Genomic DNA, 16,412 nt, shown 5'->3' with positions numbered 1-16,412 from the left:
ATGGCACAGAGTAATGAAACTGAATTGAACAATGTTCATATTTGGAGTGGTGATGCATCATTGATGAATATTGGTGAAATGGGTTCATGGGAGGATGAATTTGGAGGAAAAGGAGTAGGAGGCTACTCATATTTGTATGAGCCACTTTGATGGGCAAGCATGACTACAATGATGGCTGGACAGGTAGCCAACTTTGTAGCCTATGCTTTTTCTCTAGCTATCCTTATGACTCCATTGGGATAACTCAACATCATTGTCAGCACAGTTCTTGCACATATTATTTTAAGGGAGGAACTGTGCATATTTCAAATTTTAGATTGTGTTGGTTGTGTTGTCAACTTGACCACAATTTTTCTACACGCGTCGCAACAAAGGGATATTTTGTTTATTAAGAATGTGTGGAACGTTGCTACTAACCCAACGTTTTGTTTTATGCATCCCTTGTGATAGCATTGCCTCTTGTTCTTATTGTCCACTCTATGCCACTTTATGGCCATACGCATGCTTTAGTCTACATCGACATTGGTTCTCTTATGGGATCTCTTTCGATTAAGAGTGTCAAAGTGTTGGATATTCCTTTGAAATTGAATTTTAAGGGATGAACCAACTAATATATCCACAAACATGGTTCTTTTCCAGGGTAGTTAATACCTATATTATTAAACAATTGAATTATTTCAATAACGTACTGGATACATTTAACGCTACAGTGTATGGAATATTTACTATGTGATGTTCATGTCACTTAAAACCTTGCAAGTACCATCATGTCTAAGGATTGGGATGGAGAAAACTCATCTCCGATTGTGAATGAAACGTGTGGTTTTTTTATAATCCTTTCTAGTATGTTTTCCCATAAGACAAAGGATCTTGGCAATAATTTATCCTCTAGAATTGGGCTTCAAGCTCTCTCTTCGTGTAAGCACATTAGGGATGAAGAATTCATGTCTAAGGATTTTCCACTTCATCGGTAGGGTTCCTTTAGGGCTACCTAACGTTTTCATATGACATGCATCTGTTGTACAAAAGAACAGGCATGCCCCATGATTTAATGAATATTTGTTACCTCGGAAACGAGTAATGGATATAATGGAAGTAATCTTCCATGGAGATGTTAATCTTGAAAATGTATTAAAGATAATATTAGCATTGTCTGGGTATGAAATCATGTCTCCACATAGCCGTTGTTGTCTTGAAGTCACTAGGTCAAATCCCATGCCCTCAACACCTAAGACGCGACCCAACTTGAGTTGCGACCTAAAGACCCCTCCACAAGTCATGAAGTCACACTACGAAGCCCCTCATCCATCCAGAATATGTGATCCCAACTGTAATGATATTTTGTGACCTTTTCTTTGGTAGAGAAGTCACAGAATCACACTTGGGCAAGACGATGGCCAGTCTAACCCACCCTCTTCAGAAAATATGTGACTAGCTACGTGATGTGACTCTATGACCTCTGGCATGTCGCCCCTCTACCGAGGTCACAGAGTCACACCCCATAAATCGCTAGAAGATGCGAGCTCCACTAAGTGTGACTGTGCGACCTCTTCTAAGGTAGGAAAGTCACAGAGTTGCATTTGAAGAAGCTATCAACTGGTCTAACCTATCCTCTTTAGAGACTATGTGACCACACAAGATCCTCTTACCATTGTCTCTTCCAGAAGGCATAACATAATGAGCGATCAACACACTAAGAAATTCTCAAAACCTAAACGCAAGATACAAAATTGATTTCTTGAATTATATGGCATGAAGAGAATATAAGGACATTCTCACTCAAGTTGCATGAAATCCCTACTTTGGAAGCATTTTATTAAGTTCCATTTTCCCTAGGATCATGAAGTAATTCTTCGAGTGAAAAAACAACAGCGGTTCCCATGAAAAATCTCTAGAGACTACCATTTATCATTGGTGCAAATAATTTCTTTGAAAGGTCCTTGCTCCCACTAGAATGGTAAGTCCATATTATTTTTTGGATAAGATAAAAAATGAAACAAATTCCAGGAGGAATTTGGAATGGTTCATGACTACAAGGAAAACAAAGGCATTTTCTCACCTCCAGAAACATGGCACGAGAGGTATAATGATGAGTGTTGATGATTGGTGTAGGCTCCAGAAGCAAGCATGCCAACCCCAGTTTTCATAAATACGTTGTGCATCCACAAATACTATACGGGTAGTGCAAGGTTCAAAGGTGTCAAAGGGCCATGTTATTCAATGGAAATAGCAAAGGATTTTTACCTGACACCTTTGAAAATGTTTAAAACTACGCAATTCAACAATGCCCATGATTTGTGATGAGGATGAAAAAGAGCATGAAGGATGATATAATAATAATCTAACCACTCAAGGAAAGCAATGATTTCTACCAGCTTGGGACTAAGACATGGAGCATATCAATGCACAAATTTGTGACCATGAAATCACAAGTGATTTCAAGGCTAATAATTCTTGCTCATTATTAATTGTGATATTTATTTCTTATATTTCATCAAAGTACATTTGTCTTGATTCTTAATTGATGATTGTGTACATGTGTAGGATTGAAGTTCTGCAGGTAGATCCCTACCATTTATGCAAACACTTAAGCTGAATTGGTTGCTAAAATGGTCAAACAGATCAATGTTGTAGAAATGCATGATCCTTTTCAACAACAAATATTGATTGTAATCAAGATTAGCGGAAAAAATTTGCTCAAAAGTAAATGTGCTCGGAATCGCTTGAAACCTAAACAACCACGTTTGTCTCAGTGATACAATCCCAACGCAAATCATTTCACTCAAAATGGAGTTCATATGAGAAAGATAGAGCTTACTGTCCGTTTCGTCAAATAGGAAAATTTTGGGTATAGGCTAACTAGGATGCTCACTAGGCATCTGTATAGCCTAATCAGCAAAAATAATATTCCAAGAAATATTCTTGGAATATTCTGACATATGGATCAATCAGATTTTGACAATTTTTGGCATTTTATTGGTCAACAGAATTGAGGTGGATCAATGAGAGGCTGACACATGCTAGGCCCGAAGGCCGCCACGTGCCCTCTCAAAGGTCAGGTAAAAGTTTATTGGCAGGCCGAGGTATTGAACTCGTGACCTTTCCCACACAAGCACAATGCGTTACCACTATGTTGCACCACAAATCTTAGCCTATATGCATTTGAAGTTATATTTAAATGTTAATGCGCCAACGTTTGGAGGTAAGAAGCCAACCCCCTCCCCATATGACCATACAACATAACCATAAACCAGTGCTTAAAATTAATTAATCCATGATTAACCTTTAATTAATTTCAAATTAAGTTGGCAATGGTTTTGGCGGGTTCGCTAAATCTGGAGCTACTCCATTTTTGGCGGGGTTAACTGGAGTTTCTCCAGATTTGGTGGAGTTTTCCTGGGAAAGCTAAAGAGACCATAACTTCTTAAATTTTCGACCAATTTTGGCTCAGAAATATTCATTCCTAGATGATTTGTATGCTCTGATACCAACTTGATCTTAATGTTTGGAAAACTTGTTAATGTTATGCAAGCTCCCTCATCAGTATTAAAAAAATAAATCCGTTTAGGATCGTCTCAAAGTAACCAGAATGTGAGGAATCATTTGTCAAGTGTTGAGTGTATTTTATGAGGAATTTATGAGGTTAATTAGTTTTTTAGAACACATATACATCAACTAAGTATGAAGAGAAATAAAACACAACATACTCATAACACAAAGTTGATAAAGGAGTTCACTCCTCCTGGGCTACATCTCCTTAGACCTACTTTAATGGTTAGGCCCTCTTTGTATTAATGGTCAATTCTCTTATTAAATGCACCTACAGTGCTCCAATGGTTTTGAAACCTTCTTCATTGGAATTAGAAGACCAAAAAACCCCAAAAATGACTCTCCAAACTCTGGAATTGGACTTTAGCTGCTCTAGGCTTGACCTCTTCTCTTGGTGGCCCTAGGCTTCCTTCAACTTCAACATAGAAAAATCACATACATAAGTGTCTTTCTACATAGCATTAACAAGTTTTCCCAAAATTCAGATCAAGTTGGTATCAGAGAATTATTAGCTCATTTTAACCCTGATATGGTTTTCCAAGGTTAGCTAGAAAATTAGCTATTGGTTTTGTATTTGTGAAAGGAGAATTTAACTGTGTGCAAGTTTATGTGATGACAGCTTCAACAATTGATGTTTATAATCCATGTTCCTTAGAAAGACTCTTTGATTTAGAGATCTTGCAGGAGCTTATCATCATGAGAGATATGGTGCAAGAGATGAATGAAGATAGGAAGGAGAACACTATACTTCAAGATGAGTTGATGGCCATGAAGGAGGAGAAGCAAGGGCTTCTTGAAAAGATGCATGAGATGGATATTCAACTCCATGATGCCAAGGAAACCCTAGCCAAGTATGTGCATGAAAATGAGGTATGCAATTCAAGTTTATCTTCAATTTCCTATGAAAATGAATCTTTTGGTGCTTTTGAAAAACACACTAGAGGAATAGGGTCCAAATTATTGATGAAGATGGGCTATGAAGGTAAAGGGTTAGGCAAACATGCACAAGGCATAGTTTATCCAATTGTTGTTGAGTAAAGGCCTAGGTATTTGGGTCTTGGTTATGGAAAACATAATGGAGAATGATCCAAAGGCAAGGAGACACATGAAGGTGTTCTAAGAAGGACTTTCATTACATTTTCATTACCTCAAGCTTGTGAAGTTTGTGTTCATGAGGAATGAAAAAGTTTTATACTCACTTTGCAAGAAGATGCTCATAAGCATGAAACTAGTGCAAATGGCAAACAAGAGGATGTGGAAAGCTCTAAGGTCATTGAACCCATTGTTGGTATTCCAAAGAGAGATACTACCTCATCGAATTCACCTCTTCAAGAAGGCGACAAAGGTGAATGTGAAAGGTATAAATCTGAATTTAATCAAGTTTCTTATGATTATGATAAACATAGTAAATATTCACATAAGATTTGGAGAAATTTACATATTCCTTTTGTGGTTTGAATAACCATACTATTTCGAGGTGTTGGAAGAGGATAGCCATACACAAGAAATTTTCAAAATAAAAGAGACAGAATGACAAAGGTCCATTGGATAATGGAAACCATGTTGAAAAGAAGATGCAGTTATTTTGCACTCATTGACATAACCAAGGTCATCTTGTAGACAAGTGTTGGACTTTGCATCCAACAAGTCATCCACGACATTTGAAGAATGTGGAGAGAGATTTTGGAAAGAATGGAAAAGAGGATTCCATAATTGATGTGGGTCAGGATGATCCACACGATGAAGTGCAGCTGAAAGAGGCACCATTGAAATGGTTTGGAAAGATATGGTTAGATTTCTTAACCAGTGAAGGCCTTGCATTTCTTTTGATAATTTATGCAAATCTTTCCTTATTGATGCATTTCCTTGTTATTTGGATGAATTTCTTTTCTCCTGAAAGTATGTTGCGTATTACATGAAGCAAGATGTTGGGAAAGTAGAGTAATGTTGACTCACTTAGATGCAGAAAATATGGAAATTTGCAACTACAAATTTTCATGATTGTTGCATTCTTGAACTTGCATGTTTACGCCAGGAAGCTGTTCGAAAGTGGAGTATGTTGACTCACTTTATTGCAACTGATTTGGTCATTTTAGCTCTTTAAGCACTGGTACATACCAATGGGATTATTGTACTTGTGAGAGAGTTGAAAATTGTTATACATGCATGAGAGTTTGTGTGTGTGAACCATGGAATTTTTAATAGTTTCATTGTGCTTGAACACGCATGAGTGATTGACATGTGTTGGTTGATTGCTTTGTTAACATGTATGTTGTCAACTTGAGAATGTTGATCATTTTCACATGCATGAGTGTCGACTTGTGTGGTCGATTGATTGTTACATGTATGTTATATTGACTTGGAAGAGTTGATTTGGTCTCCAAAGATGAAAGGGAGATGTGACGAATCGTTTCATGACAATGTGGAATTCTTGTTGTAAATCGTCAAGTTGTTGTACATGTTTTTGCTTGAATTGAAAGTCAGTTGTTTGAAGAAGCATGTTTTGTCGACATGTGTTTAGTCTATGGTTTATACACCAAGATGTAATAATACATGGCGATGTTCACATGATGTGACATTTGTTTCTTTGAAGAAGAAAAATGAAGAGGTTGTCAAGTTATATTCTTGCATGAGTGTTTTTCAAGGTTAGGGTTAATGGTCTTTCTTGTGACAAGATGTTGTGGGATTTTGGAAGGTCCATGCTTGAGCAAGAACCTCATGATTAGCCTTCATTCTAAAATCATGACATGAGCAACATGTTAATACTGGAGGATGATGGAATCAAGAAGCGAAAGTGGACAAAAATGCCAAAAAAAAAATGCAACCATTGTAGACCATTTGATGTGTTGACACCAAGAAGTGAAAGAGATTGCCAATGCATTCTTCTAGATGTGGAATTTGGAACCATGGAGGTAAAATAATGGTCATTTATTTTATTTTTATTACTGATATTGGAACTCAATGTTGTAGTTCACCTAGATGGGCTTAGCATGGAAAAGTGGTTTCCAAGGAGAAGCTTGCATCGAATGCATGTGTTGCAAAGGAGGAACATGATTCTCAGTGAAAAGGCCATCAATAAACTTTCCAAGAACCAAAGGATCACTTTGGTATATCAGGGTATTTGATCAGCAAGTAGCCAGCAAGTGTTAGATTGGGTCAGTAGCAAAAGGAGAACATTGGTTGAAGTGCCAAGCCATTTGCAAGGCAACACATGTCAGTGAACCCAAGTGGTTTTCATGGATATTTTTCCAAGTATAATCAATTGATAGAACTTGGGAAGGAGAAGAGCATTCATCTCTCATCAGATAAACAAATTTTGTGGGTCCAAAATGCCATCATTGGGAAGGAGTGATTGAAACCTGGATTAGGGGAAAAAATTTGCTCAAAATTCAAAGTGCTCGGAATCGCTCAAAACCTGAATGACCGCGTCCATCTCAATGATACAATCCCAACACAACTCATTTCACTTAAAACATAGTTCATATGAGAACAATAGAGCCTATTGTTCATTTTGTCAAACAAGCAAATTTTGGGTATAGGCTCACTGGGACGTTGACTGGGCATCCATACAGCCCAGTCAACAAAAATAATATTCCTTGGAATATTCCTAAAATATTCTGACATATCGCTCAATCGGATTTTGAAAATTGTCAGAATTTTATTGGTCAGTGACATTGAGGTGGACCAATGAGAAGCTGACACGTGGCAAGCCTGGAGGCTTCCATGTTCCCTCTAAAAGGTCAGGTAAAAGTTTATTAGTAGGCCAGGAATCAAACTCGTGACCTCACGCACACAAGCCAAATTCATTACCACTATGTCACACAACAAGTGTTAACCAATATGCATTTGAAGTTATATTTAAATGTTAATGCATCGAAGTTTGGAGTTAAGGATCCAGCCTCGCTGGTGAGCCCCCTCCCCATATGACCATACAACATAACCATAAGCCATCGCTTAACGCTAACCAAGAGATTAAAGTCATAATTAGAGTTTAAAATTAATTAATCCATGATTAGAATTTAATTAATTTCAGATTACATTGGCGGCGGTTTTGGCAGGTCCACTAAATTCGGAGCTACTCCATTTTTGGCGTGGTTAACTAGAGTTTCTCTAGATTTGGTGGAGTTTTCTTAGGGAAAACTGAAGAGACCATAACTTCTTCAATTTTCGACCAATTTTGGCTTAGAAATAGTCATTCCTAGATGATTTGGAGCTTTGAACACAATGGAATAGGTTGCAGAGGTAGAAAGGCACTTATGTATGTGATTTTTCTGTGTTGCAGTTTAAGGAAGCCTAGGGCCACGAGGAGAGGACGTCAAGCCTAGATTAGCTGAAGTTCAATTGCAAAGCTTGGAGAGTCATTTTTGGGGTTTTTGGGTCTTTTGAATCCAATGAATCAAGTTTCAAAGCCATTGGATAATTGAATGTGTATGTAATCAGAGAATTTACCATTAATCCAAAGATGGCCTAGCCATTGAAGCAAGTCCAAGGAGATGTAGCCAAGGAGGGGTGAAATCCTTTATCAGATTTTTGTTGTGAGTTTGCTATTTTTTATTTCTTTTCATATTTACTTGTTATATATGTGTTTTAAATTGCTAATTAACCTCATAAATTTCTCATAAAAGACACTCAACACTTGACACACAATTCCTCACATTTTGGTTAATTTGAGACGATCTTAAACACATTTATTTTTTTAATAATACTGATGAGGGAGCTTGGATAACATTAAACATTTTTCCCAACATTTAGATCAAATATTGAAGTCAAGCTAGTTGCAAGGCAGAAGCAAGGTAGCAAGATGTTGGTCTATGCAGAAGATTTAGGGTTTATCATGAAGCTTTCATAGCAAGCGAGATGGTCCCTTGCAAGCTCCAAGAACCTCTCAATAAACTCCAAGGCACATCACTAGAGGATTGATGAATGTGAGTGAACCATAGTGGCAAGAAAACATGCCAGTTCGAGGACCAACCATCTGCATCATTACAACATATGGGCAACAAGCATTCTAGGGTTTCCAATAACCCTCTACAACCTTCCCTCTCTCTCCTTCATCGTAATGTAAATATCGCCCACCATTATATCAGAAGCTTTTTTGGGACTGATGTGGGTCTGTAACAATCGTTTTGTCTTGCAAAATGAGTGGGGAAGATCAAGATACATGAGGGTAGAAGAAAGGGCATGAGGGAATGTTAAAGGTCATGGTAGATGAACAGTCACCTGACCTCTATTATAAATGTTCCCTCATGCCTTATTGGAAATGGGGGGTGGGGGGGGGAGGGAACTTTAGCACTTGAGTTGGGGATAGGATTAAATAATTTAGATTTATTCTTGAGATCTAGAGTCACTCGACTCTTGATCGTTAGTATAGTGGAGTTGTAGTGAGGCTAGGGTTTTGCATTAGGAAATGGTATGAGCAACCCATGTTCCACTATTGGGTTTTGACCAATTGAAAGATATGTACTTGAAGTTGAAGAAACATTAATAATATGTTCTCTATATTTGGCACGGATTCCCATGGTTATTCATGGTGGTTGTATTGGATTTCTGATACATCACTATATTTGTATGTGTGCTTTCATATGCACAATATGTTATGAATTGAGTCATCGTTGTGGCATGTATGTTTTTCGTTTTAATCCATGTTTACTTAGTTATTTCCATGTTGGTGATCTATTGTGAATTTTTTTTAATTAACTTCTAACATGTTCTCGTTTAGTTTATGTTTTATTGTGTTTTAGCTCATTGTTCCCTCTCATGTCATACCTCTTTGTATTGCTACTAAGACTTGTTTGTACCTCTTTCTGCAATATGTCAATCTTGGGATGATTTTGTTTCACTATCTTGGCATTTCACCCTTGTCCCCACTCTAACACATTCTCATTTGATAATCAAGAGCGGAAACATTCGTGGTGGTAGCCGAGCCCACATACCAGATGGGGATCCTATCCCAAATGAAGTGAGGTGTAATTGGAACTTCACACCGGGGAGACTCCCTAGTTATTGGCAATACATTTCAGCTCATCAATAGGAGTATAACATGTGATTTTTCTATAAGCTCATCCTTTAGACGATTCCTCCAAAGTATTTTTAATGAACCCTAATAAGGAGTGGTTCAGTCTTGTCATTCTTAACGAGTCCTATATTGTTTAATTTTTGCGAGTCAAGTAAATGGGTAACTCAATGTTATTTTCATGTTTAATGAGTTTGAAAATACATAAAAAATAAAAATAATTAATTTATTTTACCATAAAATTTTAACGAGATCGGAGAAATTAAATCTCGGGGTTTTTCAATTATATGGAAAACTCCATAGTGTTCTTTTTTGTACATTTAGTCCCTCAAGCCAGAAAAAGGATAAAATAATGAAAGAGAGAATTATATTGGCCATGATTAGTCAACGTATACCTTTTTCATAAATAGTCTGGTTCAGTCCGTAAAAGGGATAAACTTATACTAAAAGGATAGATGTTCATTTACTTTTAAGAGCTCGAAAAATTAAGTACTCAATGATATTTCTGTTTTTAAGGAGTCTGAAAAGGGCGTAAAGAGAACTCCATGATTTCAATTTTTCACAAGTTTTAATGAGTTTGAAAAAGTGATAAATAGTACTCAGTACCAAAATTATCTATTTATGTAATTATCTCGTAACCTGCACACTTAAACTCAATATAATTATCTATGTTCAACAATAAAATGATTTTTTTTTATAAAATTGGACTTAAAAAAGTTAATAAGTGTTAAATAATATTTAATTAACCCTAAAAACTTATAAAAAGCACAAAAAGTAAAAACGTTTTCACCATTTGGATTTTTACCATTTTGAGAGAGATAAAAGCCATTTTTTACCAGAAAATTCTGAAGCTGATTCCAAACAAATTGTTGGATGAAATTGTGAGCTGATTTCACCAGGTAAATGGTACATCTGAGCTTTTCATTTTCATGTCAAATTCTTAACTTTTCATCGTGGAATTTGGATTTTTAGGGAGGGTTTTTCAAAAAAAAAATTGCCCTTGATGTGCACATGTATCCTTCACTGGGCATGTGCACACCAGTATAATTGTTAATGTGATGTGTGTAGTTTCAAGGAAGGAAACCATGCACATGTGCACTATTCATTGAATCTAGCTACGAACAGTGTCGAGGGAAAAGAAAAATAAATAAATAAATGACCAAATTTTTGCTGAAACTCTCCATGCTTGTTTCTAATGATTTTTAATTTTTAATTGCAGGCTTTTGATCCATAAACATGGAATGGAGAGAGCGTGAGCATGAGGAACAATATATATTTTCTCTCAATGAACCAACAACCATACAACCCCTAACAAGTTGTGGATTATATAATTTTTTCACCATTCCTAGCATGAGGGCCAAACTAGACTTGCTCGAATGGATGGTAGGAAAGTGGAATGCTTAGGAAGAGTGTTTTATAGTCGGGGACCACAGACTAGTCATCGATGTAGATGAAATCTATTTCCTGAGTGGAATTCCTTGTCGTGGCAAGGAAATCAACTTGTTTTTCCATAGATGTGGTGGCGACACCAATGCTATGTCTTCGATCCAACATTGTACTGATAGGTCTTATCTCAAAGATGACTGAATTGATATCAAGACCATACGTGAGATTCCTTGGAAAGACATCAGGTTTAATGTTGCACAGTTGTGTGGTAGTCCAACATTACATGTGCTCACTACGGCTCAGATGAAAAATTTTGTGGATTGCTACAATGGTACTATATTTAACTGGTGTGAGGATATAGTTTCCAACTTGAAAGGGAAACTAACTAGGATTAGAATGGGTAAACTCAAAAACTTTGGGTATGGTGCCTTTGTGGTTTTGTTTTCTCTGGAGTGGATTCCTCTTTTGGCTCCATAGGTATCTCTAGAGAGAGGAGGGCCACGTGACCCTCACATGCTGAAGTGGGGTACACTTATATCATGCCATGGAGGTGGTGAAGGACCAACTATCAAGTTTACTCTTGACTTCTTTGAGTGGCTGGAAAGCCAGATCATTATGATTGAGGAATTTTTGTATGCCGAGATGGACTACAAAAGATATCTAGACATGCCAATGCCTCCTTGGATGCAGTGCGATGCTATAGGTAAAACTTTACATTTTTGTTGATTTTAATATTTTCATTTATTTGTTATTTTTTCGAATCCAACTAATTATTTGAAATGATCATGCAAATGTGGCTCTAGTGAGACCAACCAGATTACGCATATATGAATCGCATGATGAGAAACCAGTTGCCCCCATAGTATAGAACTTAGATGCGGTAGAGACGCTGATAGAGATATAGCACAACTTTGAGAGGTTGACTCTAGACATTCCAGATGCCGCCATAGATGACCTGCTTTTTTGTTGCCAGAGGCATACTGCAGGAGTTCTTGGTCCCATTAGACATTTTCTACAATGAGTATCATGTGCTATTGTATGCAACCATGGTCACCATCATGCATAGTGACTAGCCTGAGGGCTACATTTTTTATTTTTGAGGACGTATCGACATGTTCAAAAAATAAATGTTGTGGGGCCTCATGTCACTGGATGACATTTTTTGTGAAAGCCATGCTTATTACAAACATTTATCTAATGAAAAACCTACAACTTCTATTTCTAATTATCTTATACAATATGTGAATGAATATTTCATTTATTTCTTTACAAATGTTTTACAAGTGCTAATTTAACACATAATTAGCTAATGCATTGGTTAATGTGTTTAAATTTCTCGGAATATGTTGATACTCAATATAATCAAATTCTAGTTCCAAGAGATGAACCCGAAAAAACATCTTTAACATGGAAGCACTTATAATTGAATAAACATCATTTAAATGTAATACCATGAGTTGTGAATCTAACCTGACAGCTAGTCGATGAATACCAAGTGCATTGGCATTAGATAATAGCTCAATCACTGCATTATATTTTGCAATATTGTTCGTTGTTCGAGCGAGGCATATCCCATAAATAGAAACTAACTCGTCTATGGGTGAATAACTGACCCAAGTCGTGGAAGACAAATTCTGAGTACTACGACTAGAGCTAGCAGCAAAGCCAATGTAACTCTGAGGGAAAGTCAACATCTGTAAATCAAGTGTAACACAAGATGAGCAAGAGAGGTAGCGAAAAATCAAAGTCAAATAAAAACTGGTACAATATATACACAAATGTTTCACCAAACAATCTAAGAATAGTATTTCTTTAGGTAAAGACCATTTATGGGCTTTCCCAAAGGAATTCCATCATAATATAGTAGCTCATAGGCCCGTTTTACCAGTGCACATTTTACAATATAATGGCCATGGCTTGAATTTTTCAACACCTAAATTTTTGTGCCCTTGATCATACACCAAGACTAAATAACCTTTAGCATATGAATGAGGTTTGACATTTTGATCATACTATGCTTTAACTCGTTTCTTTTGGGCCTCACTAGCTAATGCAACATCACGACGAGTCTCATCGAGGTGTGCTAAGTACATAAAGTGTTCCTCTTTAGTAGAAGTAGTTGGTAATAAATCAATTTCCAGCTTCAAAGATGGTATGTCACATTCAAGTGGTAGAACTACTTCCATGCCATAAACAAGTTGGAAAGTAGTAAAACTAGTTGAAGTTTTTGTTGTAGCATGGTGTTGGGAACGGGATCCCCCAAGGATAGCTTTGGGGCTAAAAGCCCATGTTTTGGGTCGAATTTTGTAATAAAATTGTAAAGTCTCTGCATTTTGTGGTTGCAGAGCGTGAAGGTGTCATGAGTTATAAAGGGTTGTCTGCCCTTAATTTTGTAAAGTAAATTCGGCTGTAAAAGATCTACCCATGGTCCACGGACCATGCGAGTGTATAAAAAGAGCTAAGTAAGTAAGCTCTAAGTAGTTCAGATAAGTTTTGGGGAAATCAGATAGTCATAGTTTTGAAGTAACAAGTCTAAGTTTCAGGTCATAGCGTAGGTAGAGGCTCTGCAGATGAGTGCGCAGAGGCCTAGGGTGGAAGTCCGCAGTTGAGTTCGCGGACCCCTTCAACTGTGTGCGCAGGGTGGATAAAGTCTATAATCCTCTGAAGATATCAATAAAGAGAAGAATTTTACAAACTTTGTGTATTTGTTTCCTGTTAATGCATCTTGACATGTTATGTATGAGTTTCATTTATAATGCTTATATGATGTGCTAATGTATCTAATTACGTTGGTTAAGTGAACGCAAGTAAGAACATTTGTTTATGCAGTGCTAACTATGATTTCTTAATAAGATAAGTAAGACACTTGAACTAGTTTGGGAATCTACACGGTATGCTGATCTAGCAGCGTGAAGGTAGGTTAGGGCTACATGAAGGTCAATCGTAACTTTTCGTAGAGGTACTGAAGGGCAGAGTAAAGGGGTAGTCTAGCAAGCCCTAAAACTAAGTGACCTGTGCGAAAGCAGGAATAGAAGGAATAAACCGACATCACAACCATCTCAGGGTGTGGAAACTTGGTTCCCGCATCCCCCCATACTGCTTTGGGTGAGACTTCGGTCTGCACTCCGCGGGCTGATGCTGAAAGGGCCAGTAGTGTAGGGATTTGTTTGGCTAACTAATGATGAACCTCAGTCAGGCCCCACCAAGCCAAAAAATGGTTTTGTTGTCGGGATGAAATCTGCATAAGAGATGTGTGATGTTGTATCAGTGGAATCCAACTAAGAAAGAGATCGGAGACTGGTTGGATAGGAAGATCCATGAATTTGTAGTGCAGGAGAACAAAAGTCCGCAACTAACAAAGGAAAAATGGTTGGACAGGTACCTATATATAGAGATCCACAAGATCTTTTTATGTTCCTTTCCGGTTGAGCTATACGAGTGGATCACAAAGCTAGCAGATAGCCAAGGAAGGTGGACACTTGACGGTCATATTGTTTGGAGCCCAGAGCTAGTACAAAAATTGGAAGCATCTGAGGGTAATATCACCCATGCTATCGACCATTGGCTCGATTGCATCATAGAAGGATTTGTAACTGAATTCGAGGTCGACACCTCAGTCAGCTATAGTGAAGCAGAGCGACTCTTTTTCAAAGGTCTGCGAGGTAAGTACTTGAAATCTTTGAATACCTAGATTAAAATGTTATTGTGTGAAAAATGGGTTATGCAGCTACCTTGATGTTTGGGGCTACGTGAAGTGGAAAAAATTACAAGAACGAAGTAATAAAGGGTCTTGAATATAGTCTGTTGATTTCACCTCCGTGAGGTGACGAAGAGGGAATAATGTAGGTTTCTCCGCAAAGTGCTATTCAGTTAATAAGATAAGGATTCATGCAACTGCCACCTCCGCCCACACCACCCCCAACTTCACCACCATCGCCTGCGATTTCACCCGTACCACCTCCACCTCCACCGCAATTTAGTATGAAAAAGTTAGTAAAGCCGCGTTTGTTCAAAGGCTTGGGAAATGAGGACCCGACCAGTTCTAGTTCATCGTGAAAGCTATATGGGAAGCTCAGGGTGTTACATATGATCACATGAAGAAAGCAATGTTGGTTAGTGCTCTGCAGGATCATGCACTAACCTGGTACTGTTGGCATTATGATACAGGTGTTGTCCTTGATGGCAACTCACTCAGATGACAGTTCATAGTGTAGCAGCAAAGGATTACAGATCAGACTCTAAAGAATGAAGAAAGAGAGGTATACAGAGGTTCAATTTGTCCAAGAAGCATATACACGCGGGTTAACAAAACAAAAGAAGCATATAACGTATACACGCACTTTAACAAGAGAAAAAACACGTACATGTTGGAAAACCAAGTTTTCGGTCCGAGGTATTTGGTCCAACGTATTTTTGATCCAAGGTATTGGTCCAAGGTATTTGGTCCAATGTATTGACACTAGGTATTTGGTCCAAGGTATTGGTCCTAAGTAGTTTTGGTCCAAGGTATTGAGAAATGCCTAAGAGTATATAAGGAGGAGAAGATCACTGGGTCAGGGGTGCAATTTGAATATCTTATGAAGTATGCAGGGTATGGGCTTATGGTGCTTTGCTTGATCTAAACTAAGGATGAACCTTAGCAGTTGATGAGGGATAAGATCTAATGATAGATCAAGATCTTAAGGCCTGAAATGAATTATCATTATGTGGTTTGAACATTTATAGTCTAGATCTGAATTACTGACGCATGTTTTATTTTATAAATGTTATGATCTAGATATGACTGACGTTTGGAATAGCCACAAAGTTATGAGTAAATATTTGCATATCTATACACTGGTTTGCTTTGATAAAAGCACATATACATGCTGGTTCAGCTCATCAAAGTAGCATATACATTATGAAATATGATATTTGAATTTGTGTTTGGTTTCTAGTGGTTGTTGCAAAGTTCTGGGTTCTGCTCTATGTTCTGGTGACTGTGTTTTGATGACAGTGTTCTAAATGTCCAAATTGGTTGATTGTGATTTACTTCGGTGATGATGGGCCTTCAGTGATTCAGTTGTGGGTGATTCAAATATTGATGATTGAGTTTCAGTGATTGGTTAATGGAGATGTATTTGATGGTTGTATTGCAGTGGTGATTGATTTTGAGCTTCAATGTTGTTGATGGGTCCAATATGAAAATTAGATAAACGTGGCCTTCAGATTATGGTGTTGTGTTCCAGGAGATCGTGTCTGAAAATTTATGAAACGTGGTCCCTGGAGGAAGAGAGAAGGTTGGAGCCTTCAGTAGGCCGACGCCTATGTACTAGTAAACAAATAGGCTAGTACAAGAGCTAGGGGGTTGTAGCTCCCTTCCAATAGAAGTTGGAGAACGAGAGAAGGTTGTAGCCTTCTATAGGTGGGTGCCTGCATACTAGTATGAGTTTGCACCAGTACAAGATTGTAAATATTTTCTTCT

The 16,412-nt window shown here is 37.6% G+C and overlaps 1 pseudogene; it reads left to right on the top strand.

Moving 5' to 3' along the window:
- Positions 1–974, top strand: LOC149262468 (putative magnesium transporter NIPA4 pseudogene; annotated as a pseudogene).
- The last annotated feature ends 15,438 nt before the right edge of the window (positions 975–16,412 follow it).

The sequence above is a fragment of the Pinus tabuliformis genome, chromosome 6, assembly GCF_031772625.1.
Source record: "Pinus tabuliformis cultivar Carrire ecotype Pingquan chromosome 6, CPIR1, whole genome shotgun sequence".
NCBI classification, from domain to species: Eukaryota; Viridiplantae; Streptophyta; class Pinopsida; order Pinales; family Pinaceae; genus Pinus; species Pinus tabuliformis.
Note: the sequence above shows the minus strand (reverse complement) of the source record. Positions and strands in the feature narration are given on the sequence as shown.